Source organism: Neltuma alba, unplaced genomic scaffold (assembly GCF_004799145.2).
Source record: "Neltuma alba isolate B1F8T4 unplaced genomic scaffold, ASM479914v2 tig00010847_pilon, whole genome shotgun sequence".
Classification (NCBI taxonomy): domain Eukaryota; kingdom Viridiplantae; phylum Streptophyta; class Magnoliopsida; order Fabales; family Fabaceae; genus Neltuma; species Neltuma alba.
The window spans coordinates 100,147-116,595 of NW_021635644.1; the positions used below are offsets into that span (position 1 = coordinate 100,147).

Consider the following 16,449-nt stretch of genomic DNA (forward strand, 5'->3'; position numbering starts at 1 on the left):
AAAACATTACAACTCAGCAATAGTAGAGGCTGTCGGCATATTGCCACAGTCCATCTGAAATTAAAGCCAACAAGTATCCGGTGTCGTCAAGAGCTCATGATATTTCCGAGTCAAACCTTGAGCCAATTTGGCCAGAGTGTCAGCACACTTCAAGCATTTTTCCGACTTGTGATAGAAAAAATTCCTACTCAGCTTCTCAATTTTCTGCAAGATACCTAGAAGTATTAGCAGCGTCTGCATTTGGTAGTAAGGCAGGACTGATGAGCACAATTCTTCCCGCCATACTAAAAAAAATATTTTTTTATAAAACGAGATAAATTCTATTATATATTTATTTTGTAAATTATAAAAATACTTTTAAAATCATGATTTACTTTTTATTCAAACATCTTCTTAATATAAAAGAAGTACATCCAAATACTTGCCTAGATCCGTTATGAGGCCAATTCCCAAAATCTGGCCGAATTCACATTAAAATGATGTTTCTTGAGGCAAACATCTTCGACTTTGCAAGACTTTTGAAGGTCCATTATTCTATGCCCCGAGATTTTACAAAACAACTCCCTGACAGCTTTCATCTCACTCATCTGGTCAGTAGAGCTCTCATAGAAAAGCAGGAGGTCGTCAGTTAAAAATAGGCGAGATATCTTAGGTCCTTGTCTTCCCAGACTCACCGGTTTCCAACATCCTTAAGCCGCTTCAAGAGGCATGAGTTGTCCTAATCTTTCCATGCATAGTGATATCTTTAATTGTCAAATTTAATAAAAAACAATAATTTATGACATAAATGTTATAAAATAAAACTTTAAAAATATATAAAAGCTAAGGAAATTTTTAAATATTCGGTACTTTTTTAGAGATACATTTTGAGTATTTAAATACTTTATTCCAATTTTTTTTATTTTTTTTAAACTGGTAACTTGTACTAAAGAAATAGAGATTGAGTTTAAAGAGATGTTTAGAAAATACTAAAAATACTTAAAAAAAATATTTTTACAGGCAAAACTACCCTTATTGAATTTTTTTTTAATTATTCGATTATAACCGAAATATTTTAAAAGACACTGAACAAAACACTGAGCTAACCGAAAAAAAAAACTGAATTAATCTAATCGAAAAAACCAAATTGAGTTTGGCTCGGTATTCAGTTTCGTTTTGCTCACCCTTAAGCCTTAAGCCTCAAAATTCGTAGATAGGTTATAAATACCAAACAAACAATGTGCCGAGGGTAAATTATTAGTTTATTACTCATGCACTGTAATCTAACTCTGACATGATTTAGATTTAAGCTGTCAAATGCCGGCATTGGCATATCTCTCTGAAATAAAATTGCCCTGAACAATTCAACTTATCCATTGAAATTACGTATCATCTGTCATTTTCATATTTAATGCCCTGCCTCAGCCCTATTTCGAATCCGATTCAAATCTGCTGTATACTATTTCTGCCTTGGGCATAAGAGTGGACTGGGCTTTTAAATTAAACTTAAAATTTATTTATTTTTTATATTTATTTATTTTTAAAATAATTTTATAATATTTGTATATTTTAAAATTTTCGTCAAAATATATTTCTAACTAATAGACATGATTATCAAGAATATTTTTTAAGAATATAACACCTAATTATTTTAATGAACTAATTTAACAAAAAAAATTTTAATCTGTTCAAATTAGTTAACTAGCTCTTATATCAAAGATCAAGGTAGTATAATAATTTATTTCATAAATTGTTACTCCTTTAATTAATAGAATTAAGGTATTTCTAATACTTCAAAATATATTCTTGATTATTCTTCATTTCCTTTTGATCTGGTTTACTTGATTAATGTGATGGTTTTATTTATTTTTTTCTTTAAAATTTTTGTTCACCGTGACAGTATTTTTTTTAATCCTTCATTTGATAATAGGGTATCAAATCTGCAGTGCAAGAATGTTCTGACCGGAGTTTTTCTCAAGAATATGGCAGCACAAGGAAGCAAGGAACTTCCTTAAACATTGAAATTGAAATGTGGAAACTTATTATTCTTCCTTTTTTTTGTGTAGTCTCTGTCTTTCCTTTTGGTGGGCAACATCATCTGTTTCAATCTTTATGTCAAATGAATTTATTTTTATATCGTGACAAATTTATGCATATATTTGTCATCAAAGTTAAACCATATATTTGCATAAATAGGTTAAATTTCCACGCTTTACACTACGGCCACATCACAACCATTGTAGGTCTGCTTTCTGCGAGCTCAAAAATGAGCTACCATGTAATGAAGTTAAAGAATAAAATAAGATCTCTGTTTTTTGGGCCGACATAAAATAAAGTCTTTACAATAACCAAATTATCATGCAATACTAGAAGTTTGATCCCATGAGTTATAAGCAGCTTGATTTGCGAACGTGAATGAGCTTGTGAAAGTAGGTCCAAACGAGCTAATTGTGCTTGTTTAGAGTGTCTTAATATATAAGCACTTATAAATATTTTTATAAAAGTGTATAAGATAATTTTTTTTTACATATTTATGTCGTGTATTTTATAAATTACGTTAGAGAAACAATTTTTTTAAATGAGTTAAAACTCAGCATGACCAGGAGTGCTTGTTTTAAGGTCGGAAAAAAATTACAAAATAAATTTTAGAGGTTATCTTTTTTAATTTTAAAACTTGTTAATAAACTTCTCAATGTAGTCAGTTTAGGTTGATATTGAAATTCTAAGTAACTATTTTTTTTGTTGGGAAAAAAATTGTTTTTTTAAGAATTTGATTGTAATTCTAAAGGCTAGAGCGTGTAATTTGGCAGGACGTGCCCTAAATTTGAAGCCCCACATTCTTTTCCTTTTTTACTTTTTTTTTTGGCATTTGGTTAATATGGACTATAGGTAAGGCATTGGTGGGCCAACCTTTTTTTATTTTTTAAATTATACTATAAAATAAATTTTATATTATAAGTGAAAGGCTATATAAAATTTTTTCAGTTTTTAACATAAGACCTAATTAGAAAGTTAATTCTAAATATAGACTTATTTTTCATATTTACTTTAGTTCTAGTTTTAAATATAGACTTTTTTGGTTTTAAAAATCTTTGCTTTCCATTGGTCACCGTCTACATTTTAAAAACTAACTAAATTGGTAATTGTTTAATTAATTTTTATAATCTTGAAGATGGAACGACCGGGAAACACAAGGTCAGCAGGATTGATTATCTGAATAAGGTTGCCTTGCCCAGAAAATCCATAGCTCTAGCGCACAGCTGTTCATAGGATGTGATAATGCCCCTGTCCAATGCTTGTACCCTATAATAATGCCTCTAATTTTTTTTTAACAAATAAGCTACAGAGACTCTCTGTAGTTCGCATTGTTCTTTTTTTTTTTTTTTTTCCCATCCACCTACCTCTATCCAACGTGCTGTCACACATGTGCTCTTCGCTTCGCAGTCCCTCTGGTTCTGTCTGGATTCTTGCCTTTGTATTGTTGTGTCCAAATTCTTGTCTTCGTGACAACAATTTATTTGGAAATAACAAGTTCTAATTATGAAATAATAGATTTGGAGTTGTGATCAACCAACATGTTTTTTTCCTCATACCTCACACGTAAAAAAAAAATGCATCAATTAAAAAAGACAACAATTCATTTATAAATAATAAGTCTTGATTGTAATATCACAAGGTTTGAGTTGAGATTAACAATACGTTTTTTTTCTTATATTTAACATATAAAATAACATGTGAATCAATTTTTAAAAAAAATAACAATTCACCTAGGAATAACAAATGCTTATTGTGAAATCATAAGTCTCAAGATGGAATTAATAACACGTTTTTTAATTTCTTGATACACAACATGTCAATCAATTAAAAATTTATAACACATTTTTTCATTATAAAAAATATTATTTAACAAAATTTATAAAAACATTCTAACTATAATTTAGAAAAAAATATAAAAGTAATTTTCAATTATAATATTTATACTATTTATAATTTATAAAAAATATTTTACCTCTAATTGATAAAAATATAAAAATTCTTTCTAGTTATACTAGTTATATTATTTATAATTATAAATTATAAACCAAATATAATTAACCAAAAAAATATAATAATTAAAAAGTATTTGTATATTTTTTTAACATTGGACATGCAACATTTTTATAAATTTTTATAAATAATATATTTTTATAATGAAAAAACATGTTATTACTCCAACTAGGAATTTGTTATTTCATAATTAAAACTTGTTATTTTTAATTGATTCATATATTATATATCAGGAAAAAAACTTCTTATTAGTCCCAAATCCAAACTTGTGATTTTACAATTAGAACTTGTTATTTTTAGATGAAGTGCTGTTATTTTTAATTGATTTAAGTACTACGATTAGGAAACAATGTATTGTTAATCACAACTCGAGATTTATTATTGCACAATTAGGACTTGGTATTTTTATATGAATTATTATTGTTTTTAATTAATTCACATGTTAAAGCTTAGAGATGTGTGAGGCAAATGATGAATACAACTATCCATGGGTGATCACAAATGTGAACTAAGTTGTGATGACAGGACTACAGGTTCAACGATGCAGAAGCTTGTGATATAGGGTCAACACAAACAAAGTCGACACAAGGGGGCAAAGTTGAGTGAATAGCCTCTCTAGTAGGTGGATTTGATCAAGTAGTCTTTCAATTGACTCTACCCTGGCAATAATAAGGTCAGTGAGTATATTTATAGCTTCTTCTCCCTTGACAACTTAAACCTCTTCTGCCACAACTTTCATTGAATGAAATAGTCCCCTCTTGATTTTGTATAGTGTCACCAAAATGTGGTAAAGGCAGTTGATGTGTTTAGGATCCATGGCAAAATTTTCAGAGAAAAGTTAGGGAGAGAAATGGAGGTTAGGAGGGAACTACTACACAATCTTCTCCCTCCTCTAACCAAGCAGATGATTACCAGATTTGATAAATGGGTTTGGACTAGAATGATTTCACCCTTTGGCCTTTTCTTCTCCGAGAAGCCTATCCTTGTCAGGCATATGTAGGATACTCTTGCTTCAATCCTTTTAAAATTTTGTCTATTAATATATTATATATTCAATATGAATAATTTAAAAAAATTATAAATTTAAATTGCAAATGAAGAGCCGCACTTGCGGACTAGAGACAATGAAGGAGGCAACCGTGTTTAAAACAGACCCTCTCCCTTTGACATGGGGGGATCCTAGAAGGAAAAGAGTGAGCACGTCCCTTTTTTAAGCAAGCACGTCTCCTGTTTTTGTTTTGTCATGACTTGTGGAAGAACATGACTCTGATATCATGTCGAAATTGATAAAAAGGAGCCTCAGAATATCATTAATTCTTGAATAAAAAAGGTACAAATAAGGCTTTTTATAGGCAAACCACAAGCTAATAAATTAACCTTAGAATCTTATATAATTCTAATCTTAATACTTCAGATTAATTCTTCTAAAATATTATAATACAATATTCAAATATAATCCTAAATAATATCCTAACTTTGACTAAATGATGAATAAAATTAAACATAATAAATGACTAATAAAACATAATATTAATTAATTAATTCTAGCATATTTCCAATAATACTAAAACTAGACTGTCAAGATTTGATGTTATTTTACTTTGTATTTTTAATCACTTTTAATTTTAATAAATGTAACTAAATTTCGAATGTACAATGTTTATTCTCAATGGAAGGGAGGGAGAGGCATCACCTTCCAAAAATGAGTGATGATGTGTTGTTTTGATTTAACTTTATCTTAAAATTAAACACATTTTATCTTAAATATTGAGGGGGCTGACTATGTTTTGTTTTGCTTTTTACATTTGAAATTGTGGTGATCTGTTCTAAAGGAAAAGAGTGCTATTCTTTTGTCTCTCTCAGGCCAACGATTTTCTTTATCTTGATTAGAATTAAAATTTTTCTTAAATTAATTTTTCAATATGTTCGATATTCATTTTTATTATTTTAAATATATTTTTTATTTTTTTAGGACTCATAATTATTTATGTTTCCGACAGCTCTTTTTTATTTTTTTTAAAAAAATTAAGTTTTGAAAGCATAAGATACGGGAGTGTTTGATTTTGAGATTATTTGAATATTTTTAAAAATTATGATTTTGACTCTTATAATTGATTTTTGACCTGACTCTTATAATTGATTGATTTATATGAAAAGTCAAACTTTTGATGTTATGTTGGAAAATAATCAATGCAGTACGCTGAATCTGGCTCACCTTTTGTCGTGCACGCGGCGATGAGACGGCGGGAATAAAAGCTGAGAGTTAAAATGTAAATTTATTTTCAAAATTTTGACTCAGGACTATCTAAAAATGTTTTCTGAGTACCAACTCATTTTAAAAGTTTAAATTCATAGTGGTTCTATTTCCTATCATTAAAAATATTAAAGGTAAATATTATTATTTTAATTGTTAATATTATTTTTTTAATAATAAGAGATAATATTACTATAATTTTAAATTTTCATAATAAATTTATACCAAAAAAATTTTTTCAGGATAAACTTGTGTTGGCAGTATGAGGGCTTGTTTAGATTGACTTATAGATAGCTTTTTAAATGTGATTTACGAAGTACAAAATAAATATATAAGAAGAATTTTGTTTTAACTTACATGAACCTATTTAAAAGTTTCATTTTGAACGGAACCCCAAACAAGATCTGAGCTGTTAGATTAATTTTTGTTGTTAGGATCTGGACCCGAGGGAAGAGGACACAGAGTCTCCTCTTCCGGTTTTAGGTTGGTTTAATTATTGCAAGGTCCCAAAAGAAAAGGCTAGGTTTAATTATGGGGTATGGTCCCCCCATCCGCAATATCAACAACTTAACTCCGCTAATTCACCGCAGCCATGATAGCTCACTCATTAAATTTGTTTTAAATTAATTTTTTTAATTTTACTCGCATTAAATGAGGTCGTGGAAGATGAATAAAAATACAAAAAAATTACATTTGAGTTTAATTGTGTTAACAAAATTGATAAATAGACATTAATTACTCTTCCAGTAACTTGTATTTTGGACTAAACTATTTAAATCTCATTCAGTGCTCATCACCATAATATAGTATAGATCATCCAAAATATGATATAAATAGTTCAAATTTAAGATTTCTAATATGCAATTTTTTCCATGATAAACTTATTTTTTTAAAAAGTGGCAGTTGTAGATTCTTATTTCAAATTGTTTATCTATTAAAATAAAAATTAATTAAAATATTTACAAAAATTTTGCATTCAATATAGAGCATCCAGCATCATTATTAATAGTTTAAATTAAGATGAGCACCCAATATCCATACAGCATGGAACCAGTATCTGTAAACAGGTAGAAGTAAGTATTAGGCCCGCTTCTTTTCTTTATAATTTATATCCATCCATTGATTCTTTCTCATCAAGATTCCACACTCATATATAAAAGGGGTGTATAGAGTTCACTTCTATTCTGCATCTCTATTGTCTTATTTCTTTCTTTGACACAAAAAGCGATAAATTATCTAGGACAGAGAACTCTCACTCATATAAAGTAACAGGCAGTCTTCTATCACTTCATCCACTGAGGCTAACGCATTAAGGGGAGGCTCCATGAAGAAGAGGAAGGAGCTCAGAGCAATGACGAAGATGGTGAATACGAAAGCTGATCTGCAAGAATCACCGTACTGTCTCACAAGTTTGAGCCCTTCTTCTTGGCCACCTCTTCCTGAAGAAGATGATGCATCTTTCAACTCAAACCTTGGGCTTGTGAAAAACCCATAAGCCATTCCTGTTATAGCTGATCCAAAGTGTGACCTATACAATGAATAAAGTTTATGGTTTTTCAGAGTGTGAGAATTTGAGGTTAGGTTTCTTCCATAACTGTTGACTTTCATTTGTGTGAACAATGTTAGAGACATACCAGTCATCAATTGGACAAAAGTGGCTTAATATGAAACTAGCAGCTGTGAAAACTATTGCTTTCTGGAACATGGTTTCTGAAGTATCCTTATCATCAACATCCTTGTTCTGGATTTGATATGTGAGCAAAGCTCCAATTATGGCAAATACAAGTCCCTGCATTTATGTTCCAAATATACAAATGAAAAATAAATAAAGATCAGATGGAATGATTTATAGGAGGCTAGTTCAATCTCAGTTTAATTGTAGAACGAACAGGTGGGAAGAGATCCCAGAACTCATGAACCCTAATAATCAAACAAAGCGACCGCAGAAATCTACATAGATATCTCAACAACAACTGTGATCTAAAAATTGATGATGAAATTATTGAAGCATCATAAAGAAACAAAAGTATAGAAGTCAAGAGCTTACTGTCCCACGAACAGTAGGATCTGGTGTATGCAGAAAACTAGTCAGGTTGCCGGAAACTCCCCCAGTATGTAAATCAAGATAAAAGTGAATGAACCATAGCCTCTGCAGACATGAGGGCCAAATGATACAAGTGCCCAACAACTGAGAGCCATATGGAAAATGCCAGAGTGCTGCACATATGAAAAGTACGATAGATTGAGAAGGTATCATAATTTATGAATTCTGTCTCAAAGAAATTGATCTAGAAATCAATATACATATCTCCTAAACTACTCTAAAATATAGTACTTCTCATTTTAGAGTTACTATAAGGTTTGTTCATATAATAGACTATACCTTCTTTTACTGTCTGCAATTTTTCATGGGAATTCAGTGATCACCGGAAGCCTTGACAGTATGTTTCATGAAGTTTATGAAGCTGTGGACAAGAAATTTGAACCGAAATCAATCACCAAAACTCAATGCAGTGTAGAATGAAAACAAATAAGGTATATGATAAAATAGAAAGCAGACCAAATTAGTTGATTATGTTATAAGACAGTTTGGTCCAAGGATGTTAGACCTCAAAGGTTAATAATCCAGGGATTTGAGCTTAACTTCATTGCTCATTAGGCACCAATATTAGGTCTAAGATTAGGTTACTTGTACAGTTTTCAGAGATAATAGTGAGCTTCATATAAATGATGCTCTATAACCACAGAATGGAAACACGAACCCAATTCTCAACTCGTACCAGAAACATTATCGTCAGCAGCCTCCACCATTCTCCGACGACGATCAAATGATTTATTTTCGCACCATATAGAAGTGGAATAGAAAACAGCTCCAAGTCAGAGTTCCTTATAGGACTTGCTATTTCAAAGAGGAACACAGCGATGTTTATTGAAGCCAGTAAACCACTGCACCAAATATAACGCCACCCAAAAAGCGTGAGAGGCTATTTATTCAAAAGCTAGTCTTTGAACAAGTGGAAACACCAATTAACACTGAAGGCTTACATCAAGTACAGATTGGAAGCTTCATCTTGCTGTATTGTGTCTCTGTATGACCTTCCATCACGTTCACCTTTTGTTCTTCTTATATTCACATAAGTCTTCTGTCTCCCAGTGTAGTCTCTTTTAGGTTTTTCCCTGATGTCTTCTTCATTATGAAGCTCAATGGAAGTAGATGGAACAAAAGACCCTTGGCTTGCACCTACACATCAGATAAACAGCAACTAGTAAGCACACAAAGGGAGATTTCTGTCCAAATCATCCTACTTGGATGATAGATTTCCAACTCGACATGTTGACTCATTATATACTAGCCCCAAATTGTAAACAAATACTTAAGTAACATAATATAGACTTCTTGTGTAGGTATCTGTTTGGTTCATGATTCTTCAAATCCTTTTAAAGAATTTTTCTCAGTGCTGTATCACAGAATACCAGCGTTTGATATTTACAGCAGAAAGGTACCAAATGAGTATACTTTGCCATTATTTAGTTTGCCGAGATAAGCATTGAGAGACTCCGGGCCATTTGTTGATATCGCTTGGCTCTTCTCGTTATACTCCTGAATCATCTGATCAGATGAATCTGAAGGAAACAACAGTGTTGGGTTATCTTGGAGTTTTCCAAAATAAGAATATAATGATCTCAGTTGCTTTTCATTACCGCCTGACTCTGCTGAACACCTACTAAGGAAAACTTATCCCTCTTTGAATAACATCCCCGAATGAACTTTATTTGGCTATGTGAACCACAGAAGCCTGTAATATAGGGTCAACACAAAGAAAGTCGACGCAAGGGGGCAAAGTTAAGTGAATAACCTCTCCAATAGGTGGATTTGATCAAGTAGTCTTTCAATTGACTCTACCCTCGCAATAATGAGGTCAGTGAGTATATTTATAGCTTCTTCTCCCGCGACAACTTAAACCTCTTCTGCCACAGCTTTCCTTGAATGAAATATTCCTCTCTCGATTTTGTCCAAAATGTGGTGAAGGCAGTTGCTGTGTTTAGGATCCATGGCGAAATTTTCAGAGAAAAATTTGGGAGAGAAATGGAGGTTAGGAAGGACCTACACAATCTTCTCCCTCCTCTAACTAAGCAGACGGTTACCAGATTTGATAAATGGGTTTGGACTAGAATGATTTCACCCTTCGGCCTTTTCTTCTCCATGAATCCTGTCCTTTCAGGACAGGATACTCTTGTTTCAATCCTTTTAAAATTTTGTCCATTAATATATTATATATTCAATGTGGATAATTAAAAAAAATTATAAATTTAAATTGTAGAGGAAGAGCTGCACTTGCGAACTAGAGACAATGAAGGAGGCAACCATGTTTAGAGCATAGCCTTTCCCTTTGACGTTGGGGGATCGTAGAAGGAAAAGAGTGAGCACGTCCCTTTCTCTGGGTTGGAATTTGACGGATTGAAAGATGAGATAAATAGGAGCCTCAGAATATCATTAATTCTTGAATAAAAAGGGTACAAATAAGTCTTTATATATAGACAAACCACAAGCTAATAAATTAACCTGAGAATCTTATATAATCCAATCTAATCCTAATACCACATATTTATTCTTCTAAAATATTATAATATAATATTCAAATATAATCTTAGATAATATACTAACTTTGACTACATGCTGAATAAAATTAAACATAATAAATGACTAATAAAACATAGTATTAATTAATTAATTCTAGCATATTTCCAACAATACTAAAACTAGACTCTCAAGATTTGATGTTATTTTACTTTGTATTTTTAATCATTTTTAATTTTAATAAATGTAACTAAATTTCGAATGTACAATGTTTATTCTCAATGGCAGGGAGGGAGAGGTATCACCTTCCAAAAATCAGTAATGATGGGTTGTTTTGATTTAACTTTATCTTAAAATTAAACACATTTTATTTTAAATATTGAGTGGGCTGACTATCTTTCGTTTTGCTTTTACATTTGACATTGTGGTGATCTGTTTAACGGAAAAAAATGCTCTTCTTTTGTCTCTCTTAGGCCAACGGTTTCCTTTATCTTGATTAGAATTAAAATTTTTCTTAAATCAATTTTCAGCGCTAATTTTTCAATATGTTCGATATTCATTTTTATTATTTTAAATATATTTTTTAATTTTTTAGGACTCATGATTATTTATGTTTCCAACAGCTCTTTTTTATTTTTTTAAAAAATTAAGTTTTGAAAGCATAAGGTACGGGCGGTTTTGATTTTGATTTAGAAGCTGATTTTTGTGAGTGCGTGTGTGTGATTATTTGAATGTTTTTAAAAAATTATGATTTTGACTCTTATAATTGATTGATTATTATGAAAGGTCCAGCTTTTGATAATTTGATGTTATGTTGGAAAATAATCAACGCAGTACGCTGAACCTCGGTCACCTTTTGATAATTAGACGGCGGGAATAGGAGCTAAGAGTTAAAATGTAAATTTATTTTCAAAATTTTGACTCAGGACTATCTAAAAGTAATACTATTTTCTATCATTAAAAATATTAAAGATAAATATTATTATTCTGACGGTCAATATTATTTTTTTTAATAATAATAGATAATAACTATAATTTTAAACTTTCATAATAAATTTATACCAAAAAAAATTTTCAGAATAACCTTGTATTGGCAATATGAGCTGTTAGATTAATTTTTGCCGCTGGGGTCTGGACCCCGCGGTGTCCTCTTCCGGTTTGAGGTTGGTTTAATTATTGCAAGGTCCCAAAAAAAGGGGCTAGGTTTAATGATAGTGTACCTTTTTCTTTTTTTGTGCGCTCCCTTGGTCCCTCCTATCCACAACATAAACGACTTTGCTAATTCGCTGGGGCCATGATGCTTCACTCATTAAATTTGTTTTAAATTTACTCGTATTAAATGACGTCGTGGAAGATGGATAAAAACACAAAAAATTATATTTAAATTTAATTGTGTTGACAAAATTGATAAATAAACATTAATTACTCACCCGGTAACTTGTAAGTTAGACTAAACTATTTGAATCTCATTCAATACTCATCACGACAATGAGCATCGTATAATCATCACCATAATATGATCTAAATCATCCAAAATATGATACAGATGGTTCAAATTTAAAATTTCTAATATAAAATTTTATCAATGATAAATTTATTTTTTCAAAAAAATGTTAGTTGTAGATTCTTTTTATTTCAAATTGTTTATCTATTAAAATAAAAATTAATTAAAATATTTAAAAAAAATTTGAATTCATTATTAATAGTTTAAATTAAGGTGAGCACCCTAATAATATCTATATAGCATGGAACCAGCATCTGTAAACAGGTAGAAGGCCCGCTTCTTTTCTTTCTAATTTATATCCATCCATTGATTCTTTCTCATCAAGATTCCACACTCATATATAAAAGGGGTGTATAGAGTTCACTTCTATTCTGCATCTCTATTGTCTTACTTCTTTCTTTGACACAAAGCGATAAATTATCTAGGACAGAGAAGTCTCACTCATATAAAGTAACAGGTAGTCTTCTATCACTTCATCCACTGAGGCTAACGCATTAAGGGGAGGCTCCATGAAGAAGAGGAAGGAGCTCAGAGCAATGACGAAGATGGTGAATACAAAAGCTGATCTGCAAGAATCACCGTACTGTCTCACAAGTTTGAGCCCTTCTTCTTGGCCACCTCTTCCTGAAGAAGATGACGCATCTTTCAACTCAAACCTTGGGCTTGTGAAAAACCCATAAGCCATTCCTGTTATAGCTGATCCAAAGTGTGACCTATACAATGAATAAAGGTTATGGTTTTTCAGAGTGTGAGAATTTGAGGTTAGGTATCTTGCCAGTGACACTTGCGGAAATCAGTGCCATAAAAACAGGTCTGCTGATCTGCCAGCGCCTACAGTATTCTAATGGTAAGGTATACACAGACTCTATAGAAGCAATCAGCATATTGCTCAGGAATGGTGATCTCGCCCACCCGCATCGAAATCTTTTGATGAGCAACGGGAATTTCAGGTTGGCCCACACTAAAAGAGAAAACATTGAATATGCTGACATCTTAGCAAGGGAAGCTCACGCAGAGGACCTCGAGATAAGGCTGCCACCTAAAGTCACTAATAGCTGCAGGGACCGTGTCTCTCCAGACGAGATTTTGATGAGCACAATGCCCACGTAGGATAATAGTCCCCTTCAAGCTTTAGCTTGCCTTTGTAATTAAAAAAAATGTCGAGATCACCATATCATTGGAAGAGATCCAAAACAAAAAAAAACACAGAAATTGGTGCAACATACAAAAAAGGAATGACGGTAGTTTTGGAAGATTGGATCAAGTTAAAGAGAAGGCCAAAGAAAAACTTAGGAATTTTTACTTACTAGCAATAATATTTATTATAGTTAAAAATGTTAACAATCAATATCACTATTTTAATATTAAACGTTAGTTTTTTAACGGTATATGATATTTTGTCAACGATTTGTTTTCACTGCTCTATTCTATTTTTCTTAATAAATATTAATATGTTAAAAATTAATTAGAGATTTAGTATAACAAGGGTAAATTAGTAAACAATATTCATTTTAATATATTTTTTACTTAAAAAAATATACTTAAAGAATCTTTTCATAATATTTTTTAATGATATTAATGGTCTGGACTAAAATGTATGTTTTCAAAATGAAAATGATATGTATGTAACTAAGGCAAAAGAGAAGGGTAATTAAAGTATTTTACTACGATATACTAATAATAACCAAAGTATACATTTAGTCCTTTAATCTTAACTTTGTACAGAGTTTCAATTTTATCCCTTAATTTTAAAAAGTATATTTTTAATCTTTTAACTCTAAAATTATTCACAAAAAAAGATAATATTAAAATTTTAAATGTTAATAAAATATTTTCAAATGCTAATATATTAAGCTCAATTTTTAAAACAATCATAATCGTAATGAAAATGATCATTTAAGCATAAGTTTAGGGTTAAAGAATAAAAAATATAGCTTTTTAAAGTTAAGGGACCAAATTGAAATATTATATAAAGTTAAAGAATTAAATGTATAATGATGATGATGATGATGATAGAAAAGGCATTTCACAATAAAATAATAAAACACATTTGATGTTGTGTCCCAGCATGATGAACGAACACAAGTGCGCGAGATCATGAAATTATATTCAATAGAAAGCAAGTAAACAATAATAGAATATCAGCGTTGATTCATATATAAAAGCGTCCCTAAATATAATTAGGAACGCCTTCCATATAAATAGATTCGTGTGCAGCTATAATTTTCTGTTCATATATATATAAAAAATACAATTAGCATTATATATGGAAAAAATCATTTAAAAAGACACATAAATAGCCCAAATTTTTATTCGAGTCATTAAATCAGGCCATATAACACAAAAAATAATTTTAAAATTTTGATGACATGACTAAAATGCCTCTTTCATTAAAAAAAAAAGGAGTTATAAATTAACATATTTAATTTTCTATTGCTGGTTTAATTAGAGTGGCAGTGTGTTCCAGTGGTCAAGGAGATCTTTGCATTAGTTGAGAAGAAGGCAAGGATTATATTTTCTCCGGTAGCACGCCAAGGAATAAAGCTGCTGATTATGCAGCAACTGTTTACGGTAGAGGTTTGATACCTCTCCTGGAAAAGTTTCTAGTTGCTAACTTAGAATCTAATGGCAGTAGAAGAAGATTTCTGGATGATGCCCAAAACTCCAATACAAGTTGTTTCTCCGTTGGCCATTGATAGAAGTGATGTTGGCCAAATTGTAGCACTTCTGTCTTCAGTTTCGAGGCTTTTAGTCTGTGTTGTTGTTTAGATTCTGTATTTGTTTCTTTTTCGAGTCTCTATTTTGTTCTTTTGTATTTTTTTGAGTCTTTTAGTCTGTGCTTGTTTTTTTTAAGTTTTGAGTCTGTATTTGTTGTCTGTTTTGCTTTGTCCTCGTGTTTGTAATTTTTTTTGGGGGTGTCTGTTGTAATTTTTTTAATTCTTAACGCAATAAAAATTTTCTTTGTGAAAAAAACACAGTTCAATTTTAAATTAATAATTTTTTTCTCCAAAACACACTTGCGTAAGTCTTTGAATAAAATTTGATTACAATATAACCTTGAAAATAAATAAGTTCACTTACATAGTTAATAAATTTTAGCTATAAAATAACAGCTTTATGTCTCCAAAATATAGTTGCAATAAGCTTGTAAATAAAACTTGATCATAATGTGACTTTGACAATTAACATATTTTATTTTGCAGTTTAAACATTTCAATTCTAAATTCACAACATTTTGTCTCTATAACACATTTGCAATAAATCTTTGAATAAAACTCAATGATAATAAAACTTTAAAAATTAACATGTTTCATTTCACAATTAAATACATTTCAAGTTTTAATAAACAACTTTTTGTCTCCATAACAGATTTGTAATAAGTCTTTAAATAAACTTTATTACAATACAACCTTGAAAATTAGTACATTCCATTCCGCAGCTAACATTTTCTATTTCAAATTAACAATTTTTTGTGTGGATAAAACTATCAAGATTAAGAGAGAAAGATTTAATATAAAAACTAATTTATTGTTACCTCATTGATCGATTTTCTAACTTTGTAATAATAAACATCAAGTGTCCTCATTTAGAGATCTTATGCAATGCATGAATATAGAAAATCTTTATCTATCTAGGTTTTTAATGAAAGGAGGATTAGAGTCATTTTATAAAATTTTAAAATTCTTTTTTGGGTCATGGGACCTAATTAAAATTGTTTTTCTAATTCAAAAGTGGGGACAATTTAGCCTTTTCATTTTAAGATTATTTCCAACCCTTCTCTCTGTCTTTTTTTGTCCGGCCATCACAAATCCTTCTCTTTCTATTCTACAAAACTTTATTTAAGAAAATCTTTATTTTTAATATTCCTAGCGAAATACTTATTAGAATAACTGATAATTTAATACTACCTTTAGTCCCTAAAGAGATTAAGAAAAGAAGTTCAGTTGGTTATTTATATCAAATATGTGTTAAATTTTTTAAATTATCCTATTTAATCATATATGTTGAAACTATTGCTTAGTGAAAATCTCTTAAAATCAATAGGAACATTTTGAAAAAAAAATTAAAATTCGAGAGACAAAATGA

At 30.4% G+C, this 16,449-nt stretch overlaps 1 pseudogene; it reads right to left on the bottom strand.

The window, feature by feature from the left end:
* Positions 1-7,373: 7,373 nt before the first annotated feature.
* Positions 7,374-13,048, bottom strand: LOC114759442 (RHOMBOID-like protein 9, chloroplastic; annotated as a pseudogene).
* Between the last annotated feature and the right edge of the window lie 3,401 nt (positions 13,049-16,449).